The sequence below is a fragment of the Gracilinanus agilis genome, chromosome 3 (genome assembly GCF_016433145.1).
Source record: "Gracilinanus agilis isolate LMUSP501 chromosome 3, AgileGrace, whole genome shotgun sequence".
In the NCBI taxonomy this organism is placed as follows: Eukaryota; Metazoa; Chordata; class Mammalia; order Didelphimorphia; family Didelphidae; genus Gracilinanus; species Gracilinanus agilis.
Window position 1 is genome coordinate 6,512,775 of NC_058132.1, and position 20,561 is coordinate 6,533,335.

The following is a 20,561-nucleotide window of genomic DNA, read 5'->3' on the forward strand; positions in this document are numbered from 1 at the left end:
CAGTATAGTGTATGAGATATAACATATGGTAGATCACAAAATAAGATGAATATTTAGTCTATCTACATTAAATGGCATAATATCTTTGCATCTGTAGAGAAAAGAAGAAAACTTATATTCTACTTTGAAAATTACAAGAGTTAAAAGGAGTCAAATTGTTTCTCAGTGTAGCATATAAAATTTACCAACAATGATCATGTGATAGTGCCTCCAAAATGATGAGAACAGAATATCTAAAAGGTTACCTGAGATTAATAAAGTTATGAGAATAATCAATGAGTGATTTTTAAAGTTAAGATAGAAAAGGCAATGGAGAAAGACTGTATGGTGCTTTGGACAGAGCATGCTCAGACACAGAGTTAGAGTTGTAGTCTAGCTGCAAGGAAGTTATTTATGTCATTCCTCCATTCTTTTCTCATGACATGAATTGTGAAGCATGATGAGAATCTTTGGTCTGCCTGTGTCACTGCTCCATTGTGTTTTTCCATTGTTATTGTATGTGAAAGTCTTTCTAAAAATCATCCAATTTACAATTATGACTAAGTGGTCATATAATCAAAGACTGATTCTGCTTGTTTAAGTTTGAAAACTCCTTTTGGCCTGGGTAAATAGAATAAAAATCAGTTTGCTTTTTGCTGTCAGAGGAAAGAAGGTATATTTCCATGTGTGTATCTTCCTTCTTTATTTATATCTTTTTTTTTCAGAGGCAGACACTAATTTTGAAGTGAATAAGATGTCTACCAAGCTGAGCCTTTTTGTAGAAGAATATATCCTCCAAAGATGCACAAATGAGAGTCTCTCTGACTTCATTTTGAGAGAAATCTATGACTCTAATACCAAGGGAAATGAAAATCCAAAGAGTGACTGTGAAATTGATGGAATAGCAGAGAAATTTAGTCAATGTTCAGTTCTAAATCAGTATACAAAATTGACCTCAGAAAATCACTGTTCTCAGGATAGTGAATACCGCAAATGCTTTCCTATAGAATTAGACCTTATTCAGTTGGCTGAGAAACCTCCTAAAATGCCCTTGTATCAAGGTCACCTAGGAGGAATGACCTTTGGCTCTAGTTTAGACTTCATTAGACATCCAAAAACTAAACATGTAGAGATGGTTTCTGTGTTTAATAAAGTTGGGAGACCTTATAGTCAGAACTCTGAGCATGAGTCACATCAGAAAATCCACACTGGAGAGAAACCTTATCAATGTAAACCTTGTGGAAAAACTTTCACACAGAGGTGCAATCTTGCTGCACATCAGAGAATTCACACTAAAGAGAAACCTGAATGTAAACAATGTGGAAAGGCTTTTGCACGGAGAGACTATCTTGCCAAACATCAGAGAATCCACACTGGAGAAAAACCTTATGAATGTAAATATTGTGGAAAGACTTTCACACAGAGCTCCTATCTTGCCATACATCAGAGAATCCACATTGGAGGGAAACCTTATAAATGTAAACAATGTGGAAAGGCTTTCAAATATATGTTTTCTCTTACTGCACATCAGAGAATCCACACTGGAGAGAAAACTTATGAATGCAAACAATGTGGAAAGGCTTTCATACACAGGGGCTCTCTTGCTACACATCAGAGAGTCCATACTGGAGAGAAACCTTATAAATGTAATCAGTGTGGAAAGTCTTTCACACAGAAGGTCCATGTTGCCATACATCAGAGGATCCACACTGAAGAAAAACCTTATGAATGTAAACACTGTGAAAAGGCTTTTAAACTGAGGTACACTCTTGCCATACATCAGAGAATCCACACAGGAGAGAAACCTTTTGAATGTAAACAATGTGGAAAGGCTTTTGCAGATAGGTCCTCTCTTGTTGTACATCAGAGAATCCACACTGGAGAGAAACCTTTTGAATGTAAACAATGTGGAAAGACTTTTACACAGAGAGCCAATCTTGCTGCACATCAGAGAATCCACACTGGAGAGAAACCTTATGAATGTAAACATTGTGGAAAGACTTTCACACAGAGCTCCAATCTTGCCATACATCAGAAGATCCACACTGGAGAGAAACCTTATGAATGTAAACAATGTGGAAAGGCTTTCAAATTCGGGTCTTCTCTTACTGCACATCAGAGAATCCACACTGGAGAGAAACCTTATGAATGCAAACAATGTGGAAAGGCTTTCACACATAGGGACTCTGTTGCTACACATCAGAGAGTCCATACTGGAGAGAAACCTTATAAATGTAATCAGTGTGGAAAGACTTTCTCACAGAAGGTCCATGTGGCCATACATCAGAAAATCCACACTGGAGAGAAACCTTATGAATGTAAACACTGTGAAAAGGCTTTTAAACTGAGGAACCATCTTGCTAGACATCAGAGAATACACACAGGAGAGAAACCTTTTGAATGTAAATTATGTGGAAAGGCTTTTGCAGATAGGTCCTCTCTTGTTGTACATCAGAGAATCCACACTGGAGACAAACCTTATGAATGTAAACAATGTGGAAAGGCTTTTATACGAAGGAACAAACTTGTTGTGCATCAGAGAATCCATACTGGAGAGAAACCTTATGAATGTAAACAATGTGGAAAGGGTTTTACAGTGAGGGCCCACCTCACTAAACATCAGAGCATTCACACTGGAGAGAAACCATTTGAATGTAAACAATGTGGAATGGCTTTCAGATGCAAGGGCGATCTTGCTAAACATCAGAGAATCCACACTGGAGAGAAGCCTCATGAATGTAAACATTGTGGGAAATCTTTCACACAGAAGAGCAATCTTGTTGCACATCAGGGAATACACACTGGAGAGAAACCTCATGAATGTAAACAATGTGGAAAGGCTTTCAGAGGGAAGAGTGATCTTGTCGCACATGAGAGAATCCACACTGGAGAAAAACCATATGAATGTAATCAGTGTGGAAAGACTTTTAGAACGGCAAGTAATCTTGCTGCACATCAGAGAACCCACACTGGAGAGAAAACTTATGAATGCAAACAATGTGGAAAGGCTTTCACACACAGGGGCTATCTTGCTAGGCATCACAGAGTCCACACGGGAGAGAAACCTTATGAATGTAAACAATGTGGGAAGGCTTTCACAGAGAGAAGCGTTCTTGTTGTACATCAGAGAATCCACACTGGAGAGAAACCTTTTTAATGTAAACAATGTGGAAAGGCTTTTACTCTTAGGGACAGCCTTGGCAGTCATCAAACAATCCATACTGGAGAGAAACCTTATAAATGTAAACAATGTGAAAAGGCTTTCACAGAGAGAAGAGTTCTTGTTGAACATCAGAGAATCCACACTGGAGAGAAACCATGTGAATGTAAACAATGTGGAAAGGCTTTTACAGGGAGAAGTAATCTTGCTGCCCATCAGAGAATCCACACTGGAGAAAAACCTTTTGAATGTAAACACTGTGGAAAGGCTTTCAGACAGAAGTGCGAACTTGTCGCACATCAGAGAGTTTACACTGGAGAGAAGCCTCATGAATGAAAATAGTGTGCGATGACTTTCACAGAATATTTATCTGGCTAAATATCAGAGCATTGTCATGAGGAAGAAGGATTTTAGCAAGAGAGGTTGGTCTGCAGGGGAGAGTTGCAGGAGGATAAAGATTCTAGAATGTAAAATAGGGGTTAGATGGTTAACTGGGTGTTTGCCTGTCTTCCTCTCTTGATTTACCTGGGAAGACTGGCTGCCTGTCCTGTGGTTGCTGATCTACCCTGATTCCTCATCCTACCAGCCTTGCTGTTGTCTGCTGTGTTTCCTTGTGATTCTGGAACATCAGGCTATCTGACTGTAAGACCAGGTCTGGGTTCCTTTTGGATCAAAGACCTTCCCTATTACTAAATGATCTGTGTATTGGTCTCAGACGAGGCTCTGCCTGGACTGGGTTTCTGTTGGCCTTCCCAAACCACAGTTAACATCCTGATACTGGCCCAATTCTATCCATCAGATCCCATCCTCAATACCACCCTAATATAGATTTTTTCCTTTTTTTATTTTGAATATTTTCCCCTAGTTACACATTTCATGTTCTTTCCCTCTCCCCCAAGTCCCCAACCCCTCTTAGCCAACACACAATTCCATAGAGTTTTACATGTATCATTGATCAAGACCTAATTCCATATTATTGATAGTTGGACTAGAGTTATCGTTTAGTGTCTACATCCCAAATAATATCCCCAACAGCTTTATTTTCAAGCAGTTGTTTTTCTTCTGTGTTTCTCCTCCCACAGTTCTTCCTCTGAATGTGGCTAATTTTCTTTCTCATAAGTCACTCAGCCTTGCTCTGGATCCTTGCATTGTTGCTAGTAGAGAAGTCCATTATGTTCGATTGTAACACAGTATATCCGTCTCTGTGTACAGTGTTCTCCTGGATCTCTCCTTCTACTCTGCATCAATTCCTGGAGGTCATTCCAGTTCATATAGAATTCCTCCAGTTCTTTATTCCTTTGAGCACAATAGTATTCCATCACCAACAGACACCACAATTTGTTCAGCCATTCCCCATCAAAGGAAATTCTCTCATTTTCTAATTTTTTTGCCATCACATAGAGCACGGCTATAAATATTTTTGTACAAGTCTTTATCCTTATTATCTCTTTGGGGTATAATGCAAGTAGTGGTATGGCTGGATCAAAAGGCAGATAGTCTTTTAAAGCCCTTTGAGCATAGTTCCAAATTGCCACTCAGAATCGTTGGATCAGTTCACAATTCCACCAACAATGCATTCATGTCCCAGTTTTGCCACATCCCCTCCAACATTCATTACTCTCCCTTGTCATTTTTGCCAATCTGCTAGGTGTGAGGTGATATCTCAGAGTTGTTTTGATTTGCATTTTTCTAATTATTAGAGCTTTAGAACACTTTCTCATGTGCTTATTGATAGTTTTGATTTCTTTATCTGAGAATTTCCTATTCATGTCCCTTGACCATTTATCAATTGGGAGATGGCTTGATTTTTTTGTAGAATAGATTTAGCTCCTTGTATATTTGAGTAATTAGACCTTTATCTGAGTTTTTTGTTATGAAGATTTTTTCCCCCAATTTGTTCTTTCCCTTCTTATTTTGGTAGCATTCGTTTTGTCTGTACAAAAACTTTTTAGTTTAATGTAGTCAAAATTATTTATTTTACATTTTGTGATTTTTTTCTAACGCTTGGTTTTAAAATCTTACCCTTCCTATAGATCTGACAAGTATACAATTCTGTGCTCACCCAATTTACCCATAGATTTCTTCTTTATATTCAAGTCATTCACCCATTCTGAGTTTATATTAGTGTAGGGTGTGAGATATTGATCTAGGCCCATTCTCTCCCATATTCTTTTCCAATTTTCCCAGCAGTTTTTGTCAAATAGTGGGTTTTTGTCCCAAAAACTGGGTTCCTAATATAGTTTTGGTGAGCCATATAGGTGAAGAAGAAGAAGAAGAAGAGTGGGTGGAAAGCTGAGATTTCATCACTCAAATTGAGTGTGCAGGCAGATAGTTCAGTAAGGAAAAGACAATTCCTGTGGAAGAGGGGAATCCAAAGACAACAGGAAATTATGCAGGACTGAAGGATTTGTAGCTGATAAGCAGAGAGAGACTTTAAAGAATAATTTTCAGTGAAGAGGATCAAGTGATTGATGAACAAATGTTTTTAAGAATTTGTGTAATGTAACATAGCATATTTTCAGATAAGAATGCCTTCAATAGTACATATTCCTGCCATGGACTTTGGAGAAGAGATTTCTTCAGACAAGATGAGAAGATGAACAATCTTAAGTTTTGGTAGGTATGTTGCATACAACAGAAACATAACATAACAATACAACATAAAGAAACATAAAAACATTAACATGAAAATAGGATACATTGATTCAAGTAGTGAATCAATGAATAGTTACTTGTTATAGGATTTAGTTATATGTGAGTGTCCATGTAGATATATGTATACTATTGAGATTTTAGGTAGGTTTGAAAAGTAGCCGCATAGGTACATAGGTTAGTTTTGAGGAGATTTCATTGAGATAAAATGTCTGAGTTCAAATGTTCTGTTTTGATGATATTAGGAAGCATATAGGGATGTAGTTAGATAGATTAGGGTAAGGGTTGATAAGGTAGGGTAGTGAATTACATTACAACATGCATTACATATTTTATGCTACATATTACACATTCCAGAGATAATGGAAATATTGTGTATCATAAGATTGATAAAATTGTATTATAGTTATGTATATGTGTACATAAATATGTGTGTAGCTTTGATGTATATATTGTATGTATGTATGTATTGTGTGTGTATATGTAGAAATTGTGTATGCAGTTAATATCTGACACTGATTAAGTTCTTTACATAGGATAGTTAGATGCACAGTTCTATGTAACAGTTTCAGTGTTGTGTAATAATATTTTCATTTAGAATAAGATTGTTTTGAATTTTCATCTACTTTTGGATGTATTTTGCATAATTAAGTTTTGATGGTTTGGTTTGCCATTTTTTTAAAAGCTTATGCAATGTTGTGTTTATTGTACTTCTCTGTTTTATGCATTGTAATAGCTTTGATAGGATTCTTTATTAGTTGATAAGAATATTTTTATGACATTGTTTTGTATGAAGTTTTGTGTTTGTATTTCCATTTTGATATTTTCTTGCTTGTTTTGCTTTTGCATGTGGTTGCTTTATATTTTCAACTTTGTGACTATTCATTGTATATTTTTTTCCCTTTTCCTTTCCTTTGTTTGAATCTCTAGAGTAAGGTAGTATTAGATAGGATAAGATAAGTGAGTGTAGGATGTTAATTATTTTGGGTAAGAATTTTGGTTTAGGTGGGATATGTTTGTTGATGCACAAATGCCAAAATATTGTTTTCATCATTAATTTGGCTTTGTGCAAAGTGGGGAACTGTTATAAGGAAGAGAGGGTTTTAGCAAGAGAGGTTGTTCTGCAGGAGAGAGTTGCAGGAGGATAAAGATTTCTAGTATGTGAAAGTAGGGGTTAGATGGTTAACTGGGGGTTTGTCTCTGGATTTACCTGAAGAGATTGGCTGCCTGTCCTCTGTGGTTGTTGATCTACCCTGATTCCTCATGCTACCTTCTGCCTTGCTGTTGTCTGCTGTGTTTCCTTGTGATTCTGGAACATCAGGCTATCTAACAGGTCTGGGTTCCTTTTGTATCCAGGACCTTTCCTTGGACCTTGCCTAATTGCCATAGACCACTACCTCTAATACTCCCTAAGGGGGACAGAGGGTTAGTGCAGATTTAGGTAGAGCAGGGACTGGGTTTTCTTTAGGTCACAGAGGTGAGGGTTAGTGTCGATCAAACTCTCTGAAGACTCCCTGTGAAGGGACAATTAGATCTAGGAAATTTTAGTTAGTTGACATTAGTTTTAGGGTCATCCTAATTCCCATCTATCCTTTCCTCTTAGAATAAACACAACTTCCCTGGTACTAAGTGGTCTGTGTGTATTGGTCTCAGACGAGGCTCTGCCTAAACTGGGCTTCTGTTGGCCTTCCCAAACCACAGTTAACATCCTGATACTGGCCTGATTCTATCCATCCGATCCCCTCCCCAGTACCACCTTAATACAGCATCTACATTGGGGAGAAACTTTATGGATGTAATCAGTTCAGATCAGCTTTCACATGAAACTCCACAGTGACTTCATGCCATAAAATCTTTACTGAAGGGAAATCTGATTGAGGCTGAGCTTATAGTTGCCACTTTTAGATTTTTTAATGTAAGAGGATCCACACTAGAGAGAAACTTTGGGAATATGATCAATGTGGTAAGCACTTCAGACAAAAATCATCTTTTATTCCCAACCTAGAATTCCTTTTGAATTGACATCTTATTACTGTCATGAATGAAGAAAGACATTAAAATGGAGAGTCCAGTGCTTGTTCGGTATGAGAAAATGTCTTCTGAACAGACTAGTTCCAGATGGATTCCCTATATTAAAGCTTTCAGCCAAAAATCATCTCTTGATTTATAGTCCAGAAAAACCTAATGAATGTGCTCAAGTTCTTTGTGTTTTCCTCAGGTTGTGGGTGATCACTATTACTTAGAGAAATGCAAATTTTAATAAATTTGAGGGAGCACCACAAATCTATTAGATTGACTCCTATAACAGAAAAAGAAAGTGAAAAAAATTGGAAGAGATGTAAGGAAATTGAGACACTAGTGCAGTATTGGGGGAGTTGTGAACTGATTCATCCATTCTGGAGAGAGTAATTTGGAATGATGACCAAAGGACATTAAAAAACAAAAAGGAGAAAGACCTATTAGTATTTAAAAACAAAACGAAACACTTAAAGCTGCTTTTTTTTGCAGCTGACAAAAGAATTGGAAAGTAAGAGGAAATTCATTAATAGTAAATTGTGGCATATGATTGTAATGGAATACTATTATTTTATAATTAATGAGACGGAAGAGCTCAGGAAAACCTGGAAAGACTTGAGAATTGAGGCAGACTGAATTTAGCAGAACTAGGAGAACACTGTACATTGTGAAACAATATTGTATGTAGAACAATTATTTTGAGGTATTCTCAACAATACAAGGATCCAAACAATCCCAAAGGACTCATAATAAAAGTTTCATCAGTTTCCTGCAAAGATCTGAATCTGGACCAAAGAAAAATGATTTCACTTTCAATTTTTTGTTTTGTTTGTGAGAATTTGGTTCCACAGAAGGATCAATATGGAAAAATATTTTATAATATTGTACATGCAAAAGCTATTTGATATTGCTTCACAGCTCTTGGGCATGGGGGAGAAAATCCAAGACTAAAATTTAAAATGTTGGATATCATTTTTTTTCAAAAAATAAAATATCAAATGATGGAGAAGACTTGTATGATCAGTAATGAACAATATTCTTTTTGAAATGAAGAGGAATGCAGAGAAAGATTACAGCTCATAATTGACTAAACACTGAACACATTATGATGGAGATAAGATTCAATATCTCCAATTCACTAGGAAAAGCATTTTGCTGTAAAATAGATGTCATAGACCTCATTTCATATGGGCAGTTCTTAACTGATGATGGAAATTCTGATTAAGCTGGAAAGAACAAAGATAATCACTATTGGTGGTAGCCCATGTCTGATTTTATGGTTGGCCTTTTCAAGGCCTCTGCAATAAGGGGTTAGGGGCTAATTGTTTTTCTGCTGACAATTATGAAATATTAGTAGTCAGAAGATTGTTCCTTGTCTGACTGTCCTGCCCTACACCCAAGAGCAGTCCTCCATTTCTTGTCTGGCTATCCTGTCATACATAGAGAGGGTTGTGATGGGCTAAGTGGAAACTCTTGGGTTATAGGCTTAAGGTCAAAATGCCTGTAAACAAGATTTCATACCACCCTAAATTGTATTTTTCTTAGCTAATGTTTGTAATTCTTATAAAGCAAACTATATTATTTAACTATTAACTTAAAACTAATGATTATGTTATTAAAATAATCATAGAGGCTAATACTATTATAATCATAAAAGGGGATTGGGGTTCACACTCACAAAATCTGGCCTCAGATGCTTCCTAACTATGATCCTCACAAGTCACCTAAGCCCATTGCCTAGCTCTGTGTTGCAAAGTCATGGCATGCGTGCCCCAGTGGCACAGAAAGGGCTGCTTCATTCCCTCTCTCCACAGCTCATAAGGACATTTTTTTCCATGCTCCATCCGTCTGTCCAGCCACCCATAGCAAGCACTTCCTCAACTCTCTAAGGTAACGTGTGGAGCTCACAGGCAGCTTGAAGTTGCATTTTAGGCATATGATCTTGAAAACATTCACCAGTGCTGGCCTAGCCCTTAACACTCTTCTGCCAAGAAGCAAGATAAGGATGTAAAAGATAATGATAATAGCAATAACAAGGATTAACATTTATGTAGTGTTGGCCATAAATGAAGTAGAATATTAAGCATTTTAGTGTTAGTATTTCCATATTTCCCTTTAGACAGATGAAAACTGCAAAAAAAAAATTGCACAGAAAGGGTTTAAAATGTTGGAGAGAAGAGTGATTGACAACGAAGGCAGTTGGAAGAGGGAAGGGAGAGACTAAGAGGGAGGGATGGTTGCTGTCTTGATTCTTGCCTGGACTTCAGGACAAGAGGGAGCTCTCTGCCTCTCCAGATAGAAACTACCTCGATTCCTGCAATTTTACCAACTGTTTCCCCTACCTGGATTCCTATGGATTGTACCTTCATATAAAAAGGATTTTGAAGGGGCTGCTTGAACAGTAATGCCCGTCTTTAGAGCATTCACCCAAAGAGACAGGCTAACCCAGCTCTGAAGGTCAGAATCTCTTTTCCTATTGCTGTCTACTCCTAAAGACTTTGAACTTATAAAAGCTAGCATTGATATAGCATAGAATAGAAAGAAAGGATATTTCTAAAAGCTTGTGAGCCCTGAGCTAAGCTCAAAAGCTTACAGAGACTGGAAACCAAATCTGTGCTTAAGTTTGAGCGCCATCCCTACTTCCACTATCCTAATACCTTCCCTTAAAGGCTTGTTATTAAACTAACTTTAGTTAAATAAATGTAGTCAGGTAATCTTTTATAAGTGTATAGTTGGAAAATCTTGAACCCCTGGAATTGCATTGCCCAGGATTTCTTTCTGTATTACCCACAATATCCTTTTCCTTTCTATTTATGTGCATCTTTTGCATGATTGTATATATGTTTTGGGTAATGCCTCCCCCCTCTTCCAGGTGAATTGAGTGGTAAGTAGTCTTTGTGTTCTCTAGCTCTCTAGTTAAATATTAATAAATCTCTATAAAGATTATACTTTGGAGATACTGAATATTAATTTTAAAATCCACAATTTGGTAACTTTACAAAGAGACCCCAGAACCTAAACTAGGTAAGTAGGAAACTGCCTCCCTTCCCCAGTCTCCTGGGCTTCCTTCCCATGCAAAAGGCAGGAAGACCCTCCAGGCTCCCATTCCATCTAGTACCTTTTGGATGCCTTGTCCCCCCTCATCTTTCCTGTTCTCACTTCTTCTCTCTCCATCCTTTCCTCTACCTCATCCTTCCCCCCAGATCCCCTGTGGAGCTAAGGTTTCCAGCTCCCCCACTGAGCCATGAAGCAGGGTTCTTTCCTGCTAAATCCCCAAGCTCCCTGCTTCTGCCTCTTTTCTGCTGATTTCCCCCCCACTCCCCCGCTGCCTCAAGCCTTTGCAAGTGGGCCCAGCAGCCACCCAGCAGCACACTTGGCTCCCCACTGCCTCCTCAAGACACTTCCTTGAGGTGCTAGCCTGTGCAGCTGGCCCACTACCTGGTGTCACTGCAGTCACCCTCCCTGCTTCTGCCACTTCTTCCTCCACTTCTTCCATGACTGATAAGCTTAAAAGACTCCCAGCCCCAGCCCCAGCATGAGGGGAGTTCCTTTCTTTGGAGGACAGCTAGTTGCCCCCTAAACTCTGCCAGACTCTTTGCCTTGGAAGGGGAGGTCCTGACCTTTTTCACCCACCCCAGCATGCTTCCCAGCTCTCTCCCTGCCCCAACTTGGGTTTCAAAAAGCAAGGTAACCTCTTCAACCCCCAGTTTCCAGCTGCGACAGATTTTAGACCCTTTTAGATCCCTGAGCAGCAAACCTGCCCTATTTTGTAGTCATTTCCTCCATTTTGGTTTCTGGTAAGTACAACCACGCCTGTTACTCCCACCCACCACCCTAAACACATCCCCTACCCTACCCCTAACCATGCCCCTAATTCCCACTCCATACCCTAAACAGGCCCCTAACCCCTCCATGTTGTAGTGTTGCCTCTTAATCACCAGAGGCCAGTACTGAGCATTCCTCAATTCTCCCCCGCTTTTTCCTGCTGAACATTAGTGGCCGTTTTCTGCCACCAGAGGGCAGCAACACCCAAAAATAAATACATGAATGAAATTATTAGAAATAAATTTAAAAATATTTTTTGCATATAAAAATCCAACAAAATTATATAAAATAAAATAAGACAAAATACCCTTTACCCTGCCTTTACCTCAAATAAATTTTTTTAAAAATTAAAATACATATATAAATAAATATTTCCATTGGAAATTATTCTCTTTTCCATATTTCTTTAATCTACCCTTTTGATTACAATGCTCAGCAGTATGAATGCTACTCAACAAAGAAAGTCTTCTGGCTTTTGCCCAATTAGGAACTTTAAGGTTCCAGATTGCCTCCTTCTCCTTATGTTGCTTGGAATTTTTCTTTTTCAATTCTTGACTTTTAAGTCACAACAAGCTTCCCAATGGAGAATGCAGGCAAACATGCAAATTAAATTGTATGATTTCATGCATTACTTTCAAGGTCAAATGGCAAAGGAAGATTCTCTCTGACACATGTCTGATTTTTGCAAACCTGTTTCTGAATCACTAAAAGAGGAAAATCCTATTTCTCCTGAAATAGAGATGAAAGGCCCCTCTATTATATCTCATATGCAGAACATCCTCTCTCATGCTCCTGGCTAATCTTACCTTCCCTGATCTTTCTACCAATGGCCCTCCCTTGTTTCTCCTACCCCACAACCAATCACAGCCCCGAGGAAATCTTGTCCTACTGCTCTACCTGTTCCTACCCATGCTGCCTCAGTATTCCCACAATCAAATTCTCATAAACCACTTCTACTTTCATGATTTGAACCCAGGTCACAGTGTGTACATAAAGTATTTCAAATGTACTGGGTCAACTGAACCTGCTTATGATGGACCATTCCAAGTCCTATTGACTACACCAATAGTGATTAAAATTGGGGAGAGGGATTCATTGTAGTCATATAAAATGAGTACTCTCTATTGATAATGAACAATTGCCTGTACTACTTATATTTGACTATTGATTGTATTTGACTATTGATTGTGATGAGATTTCCCTATTGCTGGGTTTGTACTATTTTGTTGCACTCTATTTGGTTAATCCTGTGATATTGGAAATTTGGGGTCCTTGATCTTAATATTGAGGTCTCTGGTACAAACTTCCTGTGGACGTTTAGGGGACTTGAACATTACATTTCCCATGATTCCTCTTGCGTAATACAGGTGTACAGAAAGTGTGATTATGTAAGAGAGAGGTATAAGACTCGGGACGCGATTGGGATGCACTCTCTTTGCTAGGAAGCAGCCAAGGCGGCATTTTTGAATTAGATCTTAGCAGGCATGCAATTTTCTTAATTATCAAAATGGATTACATTAAACCCTTAATATTTTTAAATATATCCTTTTATATCAATTTTTCTTGTAACAATCCTTGTATTTGAACAATAAATATACTACCTCACAACAGAATAGCTGTATTAGTGACCTATATTGACTTGATATGCGTTTTGTAACATTTTGTGCCTTTTGAGATTTTTTATGTATTTTCTTCAATGTATTATTGCTTTATCTGCCTCTTGGCAAGTTAAAGAGGAAATGAATCGTATTTTTTGGAAATTAGCCTCTATACTTTACCTCTGTGATGGTGAAACTACACATTTTTAATATTTTTGTTTTTTCTTCCTACATGTGCCATACAGTATTTGATTTTTTCCCTCTTTTTTTTTACATTTGAATCACATGTCATCAGTATTAAAAAAGATTTTTTTGACTGTTTTGATTTTTGCAATAGAATAAGCTATGATGTCCATTTGTCTAGCATATAAATGCATACCCAAAAAGCTTTGGACTATGGAAATCTGCCATTAGTTATTTAAATATTATGAGACTTTTACTCAATGGATATATCTAATCCAAGGAGAAACGGACCACAAAGGTGCACAGAAGGTGACCTTCAAAATGCCAAAAGAGCACAAAAAGGTACAAGAAACCAAACCAATCCTACAGAGATTGATGACATTCTGCACAAAAGAGCTCAAAGACTTGATCACGTGTGAGACTCAAGGTTGCGGAGCTTAACATATGTTAAGATGTAATATATCAAGTACACAACATCAATTATTCTAGCTCCATTATCCCTGAAAGTAAAGAAAACTATCAAACCAGAAAATGCTATTTCCCATTTGTTTCGAGATCTAGTCTCTTTTTTCTATTTCTTTCATGATGTGACTACTTACTGTAGTCCAGGGCGATAAATTGGGTTAGTGAGTGATTGTTGTTGCAAAGTTTATGGGACATAGATCACTACAAGAACCTGTTGTGATTTGTGAATTTTTTTCATGTTTTTGATATTCTATATTTCCCTCAGAGATTATTTTTCTTTTTTATTTCTTTAGATTCTTTGATATTGTTGATAATTGATTCTTATACCTTATGACTTGACCATGTATCCCTGTGTGATTCCTATGTGTATCCCGGTATCCCTTTCAGGGGGGAATGTGTTTTATTCTCCTCAAGGGGGACTGTTATTGCTGTGAATTTTGATTTGCATTTGACCCTAATCTAGAACAGGAGACTACCTCCCAGAATCCAGAAGGTGCCATGAAGATGCCTGTAGAGACCACATGCTGCACCAGAAGATCCAGAGTGAACTTTGAGATATGGCGAATTTGAACTTTGGGAGGGTTAAATGCATTTATTTTGAATGGACATTCTTATGCCAAAAAGGGGACTGCCCACTAATTGGCTTTTTGTCAATGTACCTAACATTGGTTTTGTTCTTTCTCCCTTTTATTTCCCTTTTATCTCTGAATTAGTATAAGTTTTAATTTGATTATGTTTCCAAGATCCATTGGGGAGACTGGTCTCCCAAAGGATCACAAAGGGGGAATATATAGTTGGAAAATCTTGAATCCCTGGAACTGCATTTTCAGGATTCCTTTCTGCATTACCCATAATTCCTGTGGGCAATGCAGGATGTGGTGGGGAACCTGGACAAAAAAATAGCAAAGGAGAGCTGGCCAGAGAGCCAGATGGGAGAGGTAAAAGGGCTTGTATTTATTAGCCCCAGTGGACAGTAACCATGAGGTCAGACAGGGAGGATGAGTCTCAAAGGGAAAGGCAGTCAGCAGAACCCACGTGCCACATGGCTTCCTGGCTCTGACCTACCTAGGACCTGCATGCACAGGACTGACTTCCAGAAGGCAGAAGGATCATGGCTACAAGAGAAGAAGGCAGGGAGGACCTTGCTTCCAACAGAAGTAAGACTAATTCCTGAGGTTCCAGAAAAAGAAGAAAGTTTGATCTGAGCTCCAATGGTTGTTTCCAGTCAGCCCACTCTGGGCAAGTCTTCCCAGTCCCAAGGGTCCCACCCTGCCTCCTCAAAAAGCCTGGGCCACTGGAATCACTCTCTTCTACTGTAGACTCCTCCCAGGCCTCCAAAAATTGCTACCCAGGGCTCAAATTCTACCTGGACCATCACCACCAGGCTGGCCATCTGGGAGGCTCCTCCTCCCCCAACCTCCCACCCTCCCCATCTCTGCTCTGGGTCTCCTACCCTCCTTTTTCTGAGTTGAATCTCCTGCCTTTTTTCTATCTCTGTCCCTGCTATGCTCATCTTCTTCCAAACTAAGACATCCAGAATCTGCATCCTCCTGATTCTCCCAAACATATCCCTCTCTCACATCCCCCAAATCACTAGGTAGGCATACTTTACCCCTTTTCAATCTGCACCTCAGACCTATTCCCCTCACCCAATTTAATCCTCTCCTCCAACCTGGAAACATTTGCACACTTTGGGAGCCTTTCCCTCTATCTTGTTTTTCCCAGCCTAAGGGCCATTCTCTCTTTGGAAGGAAAGTGGATCCTCTGGGAGATCAGAGGCCAGGAAATCAGGAACCTGGGTCCCAGCCCCATATTTTAGGTGCTTCTCAAATGAGACTTTCTATCACCCTATTATCAGAGAGAGATTGCAGAGCAGGAGGAAAACATGATTGAGAAGTTTAGTCACAACTTATTAAAGCAATTTTCTATGGAAAAGTCTTCATCCAATTTTGAGATTTTATAGACAGTAAAGCAAAATCAAAGCTGGTATTTGCTAAGTAAAAAAATCACACCAATTGCATTTTTGTTTGTATTCATTGGACCATAAGTTTTGTACATTAGGTTAATTATTAGTTTTCTGCTTTATTACCTTCAGGATGAAAAGAAAATGAAACAGTCAGGAACACTGTGTTTACTTCACCTTTTCTCACTTTTCTCAAGAGAAACATTGGGAAACTAATCTTCTGGATTCGAGTTCTCAGGGAAAAGAGATCAATCATTTTTCTCAAAGTGAAGTTGACTACATTAAAATTTGAAATGAAAATCTTTTTCTAAAATTTAAACAGGGTTCTGGGTTGAGATGGCGGCAGAGTAAAAAGCAGCTGCTTGACCTTTCCTAACCCACGCATATAGGACTCCTCAAGAAGACATAAAAACAAATCCAGAGGAAAGAAGGGACCCCAAAACAGGGCACAGCATCGAAGGTATGTTGAATTGGGGCATTTCCTTGCTATAAAGGGGTGAAACAGCTTTCACGAAAACACGAGTGGAGCAACCCCCTCCCCCACCCCACACCACGTACAGCGCCAAAGCCAGCTCACAAGAGTCAGAGCAAGTTTAGGGAACCCATTAAGTCATTGGCAGCTCACCAGGGCTTGTTCCTGAGAGCAGCAAGGCTTAAGACCCCCCAAGAGGCTAAAGAACTCATGGACTCTGATCACAGACCCTGAGCCCAGACCCAAGTGAAGAGGCTGACACAGGCGGAGGCTAAGGCACAGACTAAGGCATGGACAAAGGGGCTGATTCTGAGTGCAGGAGCGGACCTCAAGTGGGGACCCAGTGCAGAGAGGTGCTTGACTGCGGAAGCAGCTCCCAGAGACTGTTAAAGAAGCTTCAGGCAGAAGAACGAGCAAGGAGACCACCAGGAGGCTTGCTCCAGAACAACTAGACTTGAGATCTCAGGAGTCTAAGAGTGCAGACAGATCCTGGGCGCAAGCATAAAGCTGAGAGGGCACTCAGCTTACAATGGCAAGCCAGAATCATCAGGAAAACCAGAAGAGAAAGATAAGAAGAAAAAACCTTTAATACTTGACAACTTTTACACAGAAAAAATCAGGACAACAGAGGAAACAGCAGAGGAGAACAAACAAGTAACCATATCCAAACCTTCCCAAAACAATGAAAACGGGTCACAAGGACTTGAAGAGTTCAAATCTGAGATCATGAGAAAGATGGAAGAGATCTGGCAAGAAAATAACAGTTTAAAAGGCAGAATTTCACAATTGGAAAGTGAGGCAAGTAAATCAAAGACCAGAAATGACCAGATTGAAAAGGAAAACCAAAAGATTGTAGCCGAAAACCAGTCTCTAAAGGCTAGAATTAGGCAATTAGAAAAAGATGCCCCCAAATCAAAAGAATTAATAAGCAAATTTGAGACCAAAATCAAACAGCTGGAAAACAGGTCAGACCAAACTGAAAAGGAAAATCAAAAGCTTATAGCCGAAAACCAGTCTCTAAAGACAAGAATTGGGCAAGTAGAAGCCAATGATCTATCAAGACAGCAAGAACAAATAAAACAGAGTCAAAAGACTGATAAAATAGAAGGAAACATGAAATATCTCAATGAGAAACTGACAGATCAAGAAAACAGGTCTAGAAGAGACAAACTGAAAATCATTGGTCTTCCTGAAAAAGCAGAAATTAATAGAAATTTGGACTCCATACTAAAAGAAATTATTCAGCAAAATTGCCCTGAAGTACTATGAAGCTGTCCACCGACTCCATGAAGATTCCTAGTGGGTTGAACACTCAGAAAGGGGAACCAAGGACTGAGTGAAAATGGGTTACGGGTTAAGGACTAATGGAAAGAGAACATAAGGCAAGAATAAAGACACACAGACACAGAAAGTTTTGGCATAAGGTAGACAGACAGCGAGTAAGCTCTGATGGTCAAGAGCTTCATGGTTAGGAGCTCTGATGGTTAAGAGCTTCTCTGCCAACTCATTCCTTGTCATCTTTATTGGGGTTACAACAGTATGGGGGGAAGGGAAGAGCTTGGTGGCTTGATACATTAACATTATGAGGTAATCATCATAAAATGCAAACTGCCAAAACCAAAAACAATAGGTAGAGCTAAGATCCGGATCCAGAGGGGATATGGCCTAAGGCATCTACTGATGTTTGATACCTATGTTAATTGATCATTGAAGGAAAAGTAAGGAGACTGAGATAACTGACCAGTCTTCTGGGGTGTAGCCTTAGGGAAAGGATAGGGATTTGGCAAGGATTTGACTCAAGATTACAGAGATCAATCATTAGCACTATAAGAGTTAAATTTTTGAATACTTCTTAAAATATCACAATTAATGTATACCTGGATTGCTACATATCCCCCTTTTTTTTATTAAAAAAGAAGAAAAAAATTATTAGAGTGAGTGGAAAAAAACTTAATGAATTTAAAAACAAAAAAGAATGGAAAATTCTAAAGGGAAAAGGGAAAATCTGAAAGAAAAAAGTGAAAACAGTAATTGTAAGAATAAGATTAAAAATTTGAAAAAGATGCAAAGTGAAATCTAGCAATCAAAAGATTCTTGTTTAAAAAATAATGTTGGAAAATAAAATTTCAAATCAGAAAATGTAAGAAGGCCAGAATTAATGTGAAACATAAGTTCCACAAACCTGTAGGACACATAGTATATTGCATTTTACCTATTAGCAGTCAAGGGTGTAGGAAGTTGTAAAGCCTTAAAGTGAGAGAAGGGTCTAGTTTGAGCTGAAAGGGAAGTTTTATTTCCCAGTCTGATTTTATGTCAGATTTTCTGGATGGTGGAGCCAAGATGCCAGCCACATTGAGATATTAGTTGGAAACTTGGTAGAAGTCCGACCTGCGTTTGAGGGTGTCAAAACACTGCGTCCTTTTACCTCCAACCAGGACCTTAGCAACTGATATCCATCTTTCTCATATGGATTTTAGGTCTTTTTGGATCTTAGGCTTTCTGGCAAATTGTAAAAGCTCTGTCTCGGTCTCTCCTTCTGAAATCAGACACAATAATACATACTAGTCCCATGATATTTACCAAATGCTTGCAGATTCCTACATCCTTAAGCTTTTGGATAAGCGAATAGGCCCAATATATAAAAATGATCTTAATCTACAAAATCAAAATCTTGGTACTGATTCCCATATACATCAGTATCCAAAGTAGAGTGAAAAAAATAAAATGGGAAAATTAAAAGGAAAGAAAAGAAAAATGTAAAATCAAATGCCTCATTACAGATGAAAAATAAAATAAACAATGAAAAATGTTAGACTGGTGGCTCACATTTCATGTGGAAATGTTTTTTAGCCAACCAAAAGTTTCTCACTCAAAATGAGATCAGTTTCCTTATCCAAATTCACAGTGTGAGTGCACAAGATTTTTCACAAGGTAAAAGCTTTTCAACAAAGGATAGTACAATTGATGCATATACAAAAGTACAAATATTTCCAAATTATAACATACTATTTGGTTATCGAATCATTACGTCTCCCTTTCAATTAAAAGGTAGATTTTTTTTAGCAATTTCAATCCAAATAGGTTTTTATACAAGCCTAATTCTAGCAAAGACATACATACATACATATATATATTTTTTTGCAAATATAGCGTACACAGGTTAAGAGAATTAGCACATATATACATTTAGGACAATAGAAACAATTTCTTTTGCAAGTGAACAGTATCCAATGTACCATTATGACATTTCCAATTACGAAAATAATTTTCAGATCAAATTTGAGTAACATGGAACAATTCCAACAAAAATAATTGCAAGATATACATTGTACAATACAATTTAAATTTTTGGGGTGCATGTAAAAAGTTGATCGTCAATAAATACCCATATGTTTTTAGAATAAAATGTCTGTAAGCAAGTTAATAAGTCTTTTGCACTTAAACTGTCTCTTAATGAAAAAGTTCATCTGTGTGGATAGTTCATTAGACCTGTTCTCAAGTCAGTGGCTGAGCCTTGTTTGTTCGTATGCTGTTTTTCTGGGATCTGGTAGCTGTGCTGTCCTATGGTTAGTGCTGGACAGACATCTGCTTTCTCTTCTCTCTGGGCTGGTCTTTTCTGGGAATGCTTGATGACTCTGGTTTTCTTCCATGCATTCCTGATACCTGTGAAAATAGAAGCAAAATCTCGACCCCAAATGAAAAACTCATTGGGTCTTTTTCTTGGAACTGGTTTGTTAGAAAGTGTCTGATAACATCCTTTTTGGTTTTGAATTTGGGCTTTTGAATTTTGAATTTGGACTTTTATATTTCTTTTAGCTCTTTTCCCAATTGGTAGTCTTTTAGAATTTCCTGGGATACCAGCCTTAAGAGAGATGTTCCATGATTTGTCCAATTTTGCCCATCTCTTGCTGGCATAAGCATTATTATTCCAATTTTTTAACTGTTTTGGAATAGCCAAATGTGCAAGAATATTTGAAAGATGTGCAACAACATTGCATACTTCTCCATTTTGAGCTTTCGCCCATACAGCATGAGAGTAATTATCTCCAGTTACATATCCATTTTTTATTTTTACAAAAGAGGCATATTGTAATGCATCCCTTTGCCACACTTGTGCAGGTCTTACAACTCTGCAGTTGCCTCCTTGAGGAGTGTCAGAAGAAGGAGCTCAAGATTTGCATTGCCAATCAATTTCATTGACTTGTATAGAAAATTGAGGTTCACAAAATTTTGCACTCTGATGTAATA

General features: G+C 38.2%; 1 pseudogene; it reads left to right on the forward strand.

Annotated features, from left to right (window-relative positions):
• Nucleotides 1-733: 733 nt before the first annotated feature.
• Nucleotides 734-20,561, forward strand: part of LOC123240686 — a 118,079-nt pseudogene continuing 98,251 nt past the window's right edge.